Source organism: Notamacropus eugenii, chromosome X, assembly GCF_028372415.1.
Source record: "Notamacropus eugenii isolate mMacEug1 chromosome X, mMacEug1.pri_v2, whole genome shotgun sequence".
NCBI lineage: Eukaryota > Metazoa > Chordata > Mammalia > Diprotodontia > Macropodidae > Notamacropus > Notamacropus eugenii.
In genome coordinates this window covers 16269687-16281430 of record NC_092879.1, presented here as the reverse complement: position 1 = coordinate 16281430, position 11744 = coordinate 16269687, and the positions used below count along the sequence as shown (strand labels likewise).

The following is an 11744-nucleotide window of genomic DNA, read 5'->3' as shown; positions in this document are numbered from 1 at the left end:
GTCTCCACCCATAAGCATCTCATCCACTGAATATTCTGATGTTAGATGTGCTTCCCCAGAGAGTAAGCCCATAGTAACTGGAATGTTCTCAGAGTGCGTCTCCTGGCACAATTATCTTTTCCTCTGAGTGTTGGGAGGGTAGATGTGTTTCCACAGAGAGTAAGCGTGTAGTAACTGGAATGTTGTCAGAGAGTGTGTCTTCTGCCTCAATTATCTTTTCCTCTGTGTAGTCTAGTTGACTGCTTTTCCCTCCTACAACAAAAAGTATCATTTGTGACACAACATGACTCTCAGGGAGAAGGAGAGGGAGGGGAGGATACGCGGTATACTGTGATATCAGATAGAGGAAACAGCAATAAAAAGTTTTATGTGAGGTGAAGTTTCTAAAGGGCCATTCATAGAGAGGTGAGGAGGGGAAAGAAAGGAGCTTTGGAGGTGCAGAGTGATTCCTTCAAGCTCTGCAGCCTCAGGATAAGTGCTTGACTTGAGACTGCCAGTGCTGAGAGAGGAGAGTTTTGGCTGCTCTGTCAATTTATCTGTGTATCTGGCATCTGCAGGGCTGTCTTCTGTGCATTCATCCTTGGGTACTGGGTGTCTTTCTTCTGAGCATGCATAAGAGCTTGTCCTTTCCTGAGTGTGGCCATGTCCAGACTCGATGTGTCTATCCCCTGCTTTTTCTTCTTCTAGATTCTCACCAGGCCATCATGTGCCTGGCCCCGCCATTGTCTGATCCTCCTGCTCTGGCTTCTTGGTTCCTGGCCACCGTGTGTCCTTCAACCACCTCCTGGCCCCCTCCCATCACATGTGTGTAATCCCCTTCCTGCCACCCTCTCTTGCCCAACCGTCCATTTAAACAATGCAAGAACTCTGTACTCAGAATAACAACAAAAAACAGATGGCATAAGTGTAAAGTAGTTTGACGGGAATTTGACAGGCGATCAACACCTCACAACACGTATCTAATTAAACTATAAGGGAAAACATGAAGTAAATACGATCACTGAAATAATAAAATGATGAGTAATGAAAATTACAAATGACACTCTATAAAATATGTGATTATATTCATTATCATTTACTCTAGCTTAGATTCACAACTCAGGAATTTATTCAGTCCTTAGTTATAGATTCAGCTCCTCTCATATGTTGGGCACAAAAAAGAGAGTTGGCTTAATATAGCAATCAAAAAGCATTTCTTAAGTACCTCCTGCAAAAAAGACACAGGCATAGATTCTGAAGACGTGCAGTCCCTAACTACTAGAAGGTTAGGTTTTAAGGAGACAGAAAATACATAGAAGTATATGGAGAAAAAAGAGAAATAAAGGCAAATTATAAGGCAGACTGGGAGCCAGGCCACTAGCAGTTGGAATGAAGAAAGTCTTCATGGATGAGATGATGCTTGAATTGTGTGTGCATGGAAAAGAGGGATTCCCTGAGGCCCAAGAATCTCTGCTTTAGAGTCAGAAGGGCTCAGAGTTCAAGTCCTCCCTCACTTCCATGCTAGCACCATGACCACAGTCAAGTCACTTCACCTCTCAGTGCCCCAGACCACTCAGTAAGGTCACAGACAGATTTAAGATGGCTTGCAAAACTTACTGAGGAAGCAGAAAGATGAAAGAGTGCTTGACTTGGAATACTTGGACCTCCTCTTGCCCAATGTGCCATAACTATAGGTGCCCAAGGCTGGATTTGAACTCATATCTTCATAACTCCAAGCCCAGTGCTCTAACCAGTGAACGACTGAGATGGAAAGAGTCAGAGATCCTAGAAGACTACTGCCAGGCCATTGTCCAGGAGGCTGCCTTGAGGCCTAGGAAGGATAAGAAAAGAGCTCATTCTTATTGCAGGGAAGTTCCACAAGGGCTCAGTCCCTCCTACATTCACCATCCACCCTGTGGAAAAGCTCTTCCTGAGTTAGGAACTCCCCAAGTAACTTTATGTACAGTGTTTGCAAGGGTCTGGGAGTTAGAGAATGTACACTACCTTTAAAGTAAGCAGCAAGAGAAGCTTCAGCTGTCCCATGGGAAAACTTGGAACAAATAAAAACAACCACCAGTCATCCCTGGCTTGTGGCCCTTTTTGTTCTCCTCCCACAATGCCTGGCCTGACCCATGGGCAGTGCAGGATGCAACACTCTGTTCCTTTGCCACCATAGGGCTGGTCTCATGAGTAAATTCCCTTACTACAACACAATGAGACCCACTAAGCCTAACACATATAATCATCGCTGGTGTTCTAGCCTGTTTCTTTCTTTGGAATCGAACACGTTCCCGTTAGCATATACTCTAAGGAATTCCATTGCTTGGATGGTGCGTGTCCTAACAAGTTTGTTCCCTCTGGAACTGAAACAGGAGAGCCTAAGGGAAACCCTCTCAACACTGAGTTTAATTTTCCCAGAACCGTACCAAAATGGTGGGGAGAGGTTAAAAGACCTGCTCAGAGTCACTAAATCTGTTAGTATTAGAATCAGGATCTGAACCCACTTCTTCCTCACTGTAAGCACTGCACAAACCAGTACAGCTGGTAGTGATTCAGTCCCCTGCGTCTTGGTCTGAATTTGCTGGAGCCCTCATTCTCCGCTAACTTGGCTCATGCTGGAGTGCTGTTGTCTCCTAGGCTGATGAAACAGACCTTTCCTCTCAACCATCCAAGTGGTCTTGGGCTGGAAATTTCTTTCACTCCTTCGTTTTGTGTGTTCTTCTTCTCTAGAATTTGATTAGAGCCCTTTATGACAGGTATTTGAAGGGTTTTGTGGGAAAGCTCAAATGAGGCCCTGCTTTTAATTCTGCCATCTTGGCTGGGCCCCAGTTGACATTTCCAACTCTTAAGAAGTGAATCTCTACTCGTGTGGCTATAAATTGATGTCAACGCAGTATACAAAAAATGCGAAGGGTGAGAAGTTGGACTGCACTGAGAGAAGTTAGGAGGGAGAGGAAGAATGGAGTAGCTAATATCACATTTAAAGATGCAAAAGACCTATTGCAGGGGAAGGAAAGAAGGGAGGAGGTGGGCATTGCTTGAATCCTCTCAACAGCCTTGACTTAGAGAGGAAATGACATCCACATTCAGTTGGGCATAGAGTTCTATCTCACAATGTAGGGAAATAAGAAAGGAGGGGATAAGAAAACATGGATGCTTGATAGAAGGGAGGGGATAGACAGAATCAAAACACTAGTGAGGAGGAACAGGGTGCTAGGAGAGTGAAAGAAAAGTATAAACAGGGTCAATACAGTTAGTCATCATTACTCTAGAGGTGAATGGGATGAAGTCCCCGTAGAAAAGAAACAGATAGCAGAGTGGATTACAAGCCATAATCCCATAGTAGATCGTTTACAAGAAGCATATTTGAAGCAGAGATATATGCAAAGTAAAGGTAAAGGTCAGAGCAGAACATATTATGCTTCAGCTGAAGTAAGAAAAAACAAAGCAGAGATAACAATCTACATCTCAGACAAAGCAAAAGTACAAAGAGATCTAATGAAAAATACTTGCTAAAAGATACCAGAGATAAAGAAGTAATATCAATACTATACATGTATACACAAATAGGATAACATCAATTATTTAGTTAATGAGATATTGGAAAAAACTGACAGAAAATTACTAGTGGGGATCCTCAATTCTTGCCTCTCAGCACAAGTAAAATCTTGCCACAAGATGAAGAAAGGGCTTAAGCAGAGATTAGAAATTTAGAAAAGTTATATATGATAGAATTCTGGAGAAAAGTGAATGGAGATAGCAATTGATTCTGTTCTGACCACAAACCCTAAGGGTCTTCCCCTCCCAGATTGATTTTTTTTGTGTGTTCAGGAAAATTAGAACATCTTTGCCTCTTTTTAACGTCTCCTTGAATCACTAAATTGGAGTTGCCTCAGGCAAACTGAGACTTGGAAAGAACTTAGCTTAAAAAGGGAAAGACCTCCCACTGTATGTGGTGCCATCTCGTTGTGCTGACCTATGTCTCGTCACTGCCCTCACATGACTCTGGAGGAGAAGATGACTTTACCCATCCTTGCCTCACATTCAATTCTCTTGTAACTCAAGGCATCACCCTACTGATGTCATTGGTCCTCTTCCAGGAAGGTGGATGCATGACTCTACAACAATAAGGCAAGATCAAAATGAGCAGATGATTTAAACATAAGAAGTGATACCATAAGTTAATGGGGAGAGTCAGGAATAGGTTTAACCTGTCAGATCTATACAGAAGGGTAGATTTTATTATCCCACAAGAGATATAAGAAATTATGAGAGAGAAATGTATAATTTTAATTGCATTAACTTAAAAAGGTTTTGCAGAAACAAAACCAATGCAACCACCATTAGCAAGAAAGCAGAAAGCTGGAAGCCATTTTTACACAAAAGTATCTTTGATAAAAGACTCTTTCACATATACAGGGAACTGCATTATATTGATAAGAATACAAGTTATTCCCCAATTAATTAATTGTTAAAGAGTATGAAATGGCAGTTTTCAGATGAAAGAAAAGAAAGCTGTATGTCTTCACAGGGAAAAAAAATTCTCTGCATCAGTACTGATTAGAGAAATGCAAATGTAAACAAGTTGAAGTGCTAGCTCACACCTAGGAGACTGGTTAATGTTACAAAAAAAGAAAATAATAAATGTTGGAGGGGATGTCAAAAATTGGCACCGTACTGCACTATTGGTGGAGTTGGGAACTTATGAAACTATTCTGGCGAACATTTCAGAAATATGCCTAAAGGGCTCTGAAATGGTGCATACCCTTCATGCCTCAATACCACTCCTCAGTCTATATCCTAAAGAGATTAAAAAGGGGGAAAGGACCTATTTGTACAAAAATACTTGTAACAGGACTTTCTTTGGTGGAAAAAACTGGAAATTGAGGGGATGGACATCGTCTGGGGAATGGCTGAAGAAGCTGTGACGTATCAATGGAATGCAATATTACAGTTGCATCAGAAATGATGAGCACCCAGATTTCAGATTGACCTGGAATTGTAGTCTGAATTGATGAAAATGAATGGACTAGAAGCAGGAGAACAGTGTACACAGTAACAGCAATACTATATGATGATCAACTGTGAAGGACTTAGCTGTTCTCCACAAGACAATTCTTCAAGACAGTACCAAAGTATTTATGACGAAAAGTGGTGTGTACCTCCAGTGAAAGAACTGATGAAGTCTAAATGAAGATCAAAGCATACTCTTTTACACTTTCTGTATTTTTTCCTGTATTTTTGCCTTTGGTTCTATACATTCTTTTACAACATAACTAATCGAGAAATAGGACTTTTATCATTGAACATATAGGAGCCATACCAGATTGCTTCCTCACTTATGGGGAAGGTGAGGGAAGGAGAGAGAAAATTTGGAACTCAAAACTTTTTAAATGAATATTAAAAATCACCTTTACAGGCAACTGGGGGAAAATAACATATTACTATAAAATCGAAATGTTGTCCTCAGATTTCCCTGACAGCCTTGGTTCACATAAGTTGCACAAAACTTGAGAGCTGGAAGGGATCACAGCAGGCATCACATCCAAACTATATAGCAAAGGAATTTCCAGTCTAAGAGACAAAAGGTCATTCAGCTTTTCCTTGAATCCTCCCAAGGAGAGGGAACCACCACCTCTTCAAGTGAGCCCATTACACTTTTGGAGAATGCTCATGTTTAGGAAGGTTTTCCTGATATTAGGCCTAAATTGGCCCCTTCATAATTTCCAGCTATTGCTCATGGTTATGACCTGTAGAGCCGAGAAGAGCAAGTCTAAACCTTTATCCATATAACAGGCTTATGATTCTTGATACTGGATGTCTCCAGTTTGTCAGAAACACTTCATTAAGGTATTTCTTACTGTGTGATAATATTCCATTATTTTATTGGAATTTAATTATTTTTCACCTTCAGAACTAGGACTGAAAACAGCAGTGTGAAAAGTGTGAAAATATCTGAAGCTTCAGATATTCCTCCCCCACTCACTGCTCCCACCCCCATCCTCTAACAATGGGTTTTAGCCACGTGTGCGAAAGTACCCTTAACAAAATATTCTAGATCAAGTGGGCCTGAAAAGGAATGATGAGGAGACAGCATCACCCTACCCCATCCAGGAGGTGAGAGGTCCACAGGTGTCACCCATTGCACACCTTTACCTGAATGCATTGATCAGTTGGGCTTGTTTTTCTTTTCGTCCCTGAAACAAAAAGACAATTTGTTACATGACATGACTCTGGAGGATGAAGAGAGGCAGGAAGACAGGGATACCCAGGTGATAGAAGAAAATGCAATCATCAAAAAATGCTTAGAAAGAGGTCAAATATCTCAAGGGAGATATTTGGAGGGAGGAAGGAGAAAATGGGATGTGAGGTTAGAGATTATCAGAAGGAGATCTCAAACTCTGCTATAGATCAGTGATTATGAAACCAATTTTCACTGTTGCTCAGTCCTGCCTGGCTTTCCCTGACCAGATACTGGAGTGGTTTCCATTTCCTTCTGCATCTCATTGCACAGATGAGGAACTGAGGGAAACAGGATTGTGACTCGCCCAGGGTCATGAAGGTGGTAAGTTTCTGCAGCCAGGATTGAACTGAAGGAGATGCATCTTCCTGTCTTCAGGCCCTGCAGAATACCTAGCAATCCGGAAAACATTTAGAACTTGTTAAAAATTGAAAGGGTGGTCAATAGAAAAGATTAGCTATGCAAAGTACAGAAGCAAGCCAATCAAATCAAATCAAATCATGCTTAACAAATCCAGAGTTAAAAGTTAAAGGGAGGATGGCCAGGGGAGGACACATTATTCAATATGTAAAAAAACACATGGGATAAGGGAAAAGCAGTTAGCCATTCAAATTAAACTACTAAAAGGTACATGGATTAGGTGTAAAAGAGGAATCAACTGCAACTCAGAGGAACAAGGAGCAAATTGCTTGTCACATCTATTAAGGGAAGAGGTTATGACAGAACAGCAGCAGAGAGAAACACAGAAAGTTAAACGGATGATTCTGCTTCTATAAGGTTGAAATGTTTTTGTACAAACATGGGATACAGTGAAATGAGGAAAAACATCCTTTCAATAACGTTCTCTGAGGTCTGCTGCATAGGCAAGACATAGAAGAAACTGATTCCATTTTTTAAGATTAAGAGGCATTCTTCAATAGTCAAAGGAACAGGAAGCTTTCAAAGGAAGAAATTCAAGCTAACAATAACCCTGTGACAAAATGGGCCAAATTCCTCACGATGAGAGAAGTGCACATTAAAACATCTCTCTTTTTCTTTCCATAAATCATAGAGATCTCCAGGATCAGGGACAGTCCCCTCTCTCTGTTCAACCACAAAGTGCCTGGAAAAACCCCTTTCACCAGATTCTACTTCAAACCAGAACAAAAATAAATCCAGGATTCAATGAAACAACACTAAACAAAAGAGATGACCAGGAGAAGGGGAGGAGAAGAATTCCTATTCTGTCTCCTCTTTGCCCAGGCCTGAGATCAAGCCAAGGATGGGAGGAAGAAAGGATGAGAAACTCCACTTGAGGAGAGGAGGGCGTGTCCCCAACGGCTTCTCCCTTGCTGTCCTCTATTGCAGCCAACCAAGCCCAAGCCCCCACCTGCAGACAAAGGCCTGGGAAGGCAGGAAGCTCCAGGTAGGAGCAGGCCTGGAGGAGAAAGCACATACAAGTTCAGCCCTCAACACGCACACGGACACACACACACACACACACACACACACACACACACACACACACACACACACACGGATTATCCTACCTCCATACACAACACACGCATAAACAAATTAATTGATAATGTCAGGCCCTTCCACCCAACCTTACCCGCATCCTTCTGGGCAGCAAGGGAAAGCAATTGGGGAGCGAGATCCCAATCAAGAAATGATTGGGGTGGGGGGAGGGCAGAGGGAAGAGAAGACAAAGAGAAGAAAGGGAGAGGCTGAGGCACGGGCAGGGAGGGGCCACTTACCTACTTAGAGTCAGTCAGGCGCTAGCAGGACCCTCACGATCAGTCAGTCTGTAAGATGCTGGGCAGATGGGGGTAAGGCAGGGGAGGGTGGGGTGTGGAGGATAAAGGGAAGGGACGTAGGTGAGGGGTACGGAGACCTGCTCTTGTTCGCCCCACTCACATCCTCCTCCAGACAAAGAAGACTTACACTTTATAGAGGGTGGGAGGGGGCGGGCACGGTGACGTCAGTGCGGGGAGGGGGTAGTCTCCTCCGAGAACGGAGAGGGAGGGGAGTCTCTGACATCAGGCCCAGAGCAGTGCCGAGCCCCCTCACCCCAGTCCTTTCTCTCAGTCCCTGTTGACCCAATCTATCTAGGGGAGGGGGCCGCAGGTGCATTCTCCATTTGGAGGTGGGCCCAGGGCTTCCTAGGCTCCCAGGCTTTCGTGGGGAGGTGATGTGGCTGAGGCGGGTGAGGGGTGCAGCTGAACTCAGCTTGGGGTTGTGGAAGGTCAGCCCCTTTACAGAAACTGGGAGGACAACGACAAAGAGAGGAACGGGGGGACAAAGAGCGGAAGGGGGAAGTCAAAGAGGGGAAGGAGGAGGTCGAGGGAGCCTGTTCTGGGCTCCACAAAAGGGAAGAAAGAGCACGGGAAGTATAGCAGCATCTACAAACCAGCAGCCTGGAATGGGACTTGAATTCCTCACAAGCCCCAGAGGAGGGAAGGGGCGGGGCTCAGCCTCCTTTCACCAGGCAGGAGGGGACAAAGATCCGGCAGGTTGGGGAGGAACAGGGGGCGCTCAGGGAGGCAGCGCGTCTGCCCCTGCCATTTATGTGTGGGTACTCTGGTCTAAATCTTTATGTCATATAAACCTTCCAGAGTCTGGACAAGAAGGGGCCACACCTGCTTTTCTGCCTCAGTCTCTACCAGGTGACTTAGTCAATTTCTTTCCAATAGTATATCGGATTGGGTGCTTTGTTCTCTCCAACACCAGTTGCCCTGCCACTAGTAAACTGGCATAGTGGGGAGACACCTGGAATTGGATGCACAAGCCCCAGACTGACGTTCTGCTTTACTCAGTGTGTGACCATGGGCAAGCCACTTAAATTTTCTACACCTCAGTTTTAATATCTGTAAAACCGGGTGATAATACCTGTGGCAAACACGTAGCAAGGTGGTGGTAAGGTACAAATGAGATGTTTGCAAAGGGCTTGTTTATGTCATAAAGCACCATAGAAGGATTTATTGCTATGCTCGTTATCAATCATCTGTCAGTCTTTTTGATGGAGTTTACCTATTGCGCTATTGATTCTTTACTGTGTAATGTTCTTCAGATCGTTGCACAAAATTACTGTCTTTTGTAACTCAATCAGATTATTAGGATGTTAACTCATCTGCTGCGGGCTGCATGAATACGTCTTTAGGACAATGCTGGGAGGTGAAAGGATTTGGGAGATCACATGTTCTTCATGCTGTTTCCACACAGTTTTCAGGTCTTCCCCTAGGTCTCTATGTGTTACAAGCTTTTCATCCAGGCAGTTTAGAGATTAGGAACACTAACTATGCTGTTAAAAACATAGTTCTTGAATGCTGATGGATCAATGTTATGACTAGGAGATGGGAAGCACAGTTTTGTTCCATGACGATGTTCCAGTTCCAGTTCCAGTGCAATTTATTTTTTAATTCCCAAGGATTTCCTGAGGTCTCCATGTGTAATAGGAACCTTTCTCATCTGTTCACTTTTAAAAGATATTGAGCTTCAGATGCATGATTCCAGACACCAGTTCATGTCATGACTTGCTAAGTATTCATTAGGTACTAATGTTTTACCACCTTCAGTGCAGAGTTGTTCAGTTTCTACTCCTTCCTTCCATAGTCTGTGCTGATTACTAGATCTGCGCTCCTGAAACACAGTCTATCGTTTCTGCTGACAACGACCTGATGTGGGACTGCCATCAGAAACCCCCCAGCATTTCTATAAACAAACCCGGATAACGAGCGTGTGCTCTGTGGTTCTCCGTACACACATTGTTGGATGAATTCTGTGGAACATCATCATGGAGTTTATCGGTACTCCACTCTTGGGTCTTTGCTGTTTTACAGACTTCCCCCATGGATTGACCACTTTCAGCTACACTGCAGAAATCCAGGTGTGAGGATCTGTTTAATTTCTGTTGACTTACTTTTACTCCAGTTTAGTGAAATGTTACATCTCTCAGTTCCACAAGTATTTCTGTCCATTTTCACCTTGATTCGTATGTGCTTTTAAAAGGAAGTGTTGATCACTGTGTTTCCTTATCAGTTTTTTAAGAGTACATTCTAAGCCTGTTGTCCATTTTTACAGAAACAGGAGAGGGCCTTTCTACATTCAGCTCTGTATAAGAGGGTGGCTAATTGAAGAAGGCCATATTCTGGAAGGGGATCTGGGAAGCCGGAAAGGCTCCCCCTGATTTGGCAGGCTGAGGATTCGAAGGGAGGGTGGATGACTGAGATTTACAGGCATGGATGTATCTGAGTTGGTATTGGGGCTACTGTGGTTATGGCCACATAAAACAAGTGCTGTGTGCAGCTCCAGCCAAGGTAGGCTTCCCCATGGAAAAACTCCCTAAGCATGCTCAGGAGACACCAGAGACTTCTTGTTCACCCAGGCAGACTTCCTTCAGGAGCAGAGAGGATTCTCACCAAAACAGAAGGACTTGCTGAACGTCTTTAACCAGGAGTTCCCTCCTAATTTTGTTACCCCCAAGCATTCTCCTGTCAACATCCTCTCCATCAAGAAAGGGTTTAGTTGGTTTGCTTGAGGGCATCAATAAATATTTTTTCAGTCAGGGTTTAGGTGACTTGTAACATCATGTATCCCCAAAGGCCAAAGTACACACAGATTAAACCTACTCTGTATATGTGTGATCATAACATAACATTGTTGTACTGCGCCATTCTAGCGGGACTGGGGCTTCTCGGTAATGTCAGAGATTGCGACGACCGAAGCACCCTGTTCAATGCTTCATCTTTGTCTCCATGCATACACATGACAAAGATCCCAGAGGTGCAGCAGATGGCAGCCCTACTGGAATGGGAGCAACATGTGGAAAAAGGAATCTGGGCTGCTCTGCACCTAGGCAGCACAGGTCTAGGGGAAGCAGTGGGAAGGCCAGCAATATCAGGGACCTCATTGTGGGAACCTTTGACTGGATCTATGAAAACCACACACATCCCACTGCAAGCACCCTGGTCCTTCCATGCTTAGATCATACATATCCAAGAGCTTTCACTCTATTCAATGAGAGCAGTAGGAAGGGCTTTACATATGGCATCACATTTCATTTCATTCAGCAACTAAACACACTCTCCCCCTTCCAGTTAGGATCATACCAGAACTGAAAGTTTTGTCACATTTTTCCTGATTCATACTTCAAGCCAGTGTATACACAATGCAAATTCTTGCAGTGACAGTAACAATGATCTACGCAGTGTGAAATGGGATTAGATGGGAGTATGAGGAAATGGTAGAACTTGATTGCCAAAGTGGGGATAATAGTCTATTTGTTGTAGTAGAAGGCACCAAGCATTTTTAACGTACAGAGAGATTGGTCCGTTAGTCATTCCTTTCCATGCAGGTCAGTTGAGGATTTCCACTAGAAACACCTGTACCTGTAGAGAGGCCCTGACTGCCTTCCCTCGAAGAACAGAGAGGGTTCCATAGCAGGGGTAATGGGGTAAGCTTAGGTGCTTTTGCTTGGGCCCCACTTCGAAGATTACATTTCTCCCCAACCTCAAAACACTGTCCCTGACGGATTTCTCCCCAG

The 11744-nt window shown here is 43.7% G+C and overlaps 1 long non-coding RNA gene across 1 annotated transcript in view; it reads right to left on the bottom strand.

The window, feature by feature from the left end:
- Positions 1-202: 202 nt before the first annotated feature.
- Positions 203-11744, bottom strand: part of LOC140515578 (uncharacterized) — a 385043-nt gene continuing 373501 nt past the window's right edge. The window contains exon 8 of the long non-coding RNA XR_011971089.1: positions 203-252. This is a non-coding gene — a long non-coding RNA (uncharacterized lncRNA). The remainder of the gene's footprint in view (positions 253-11744) is intronic.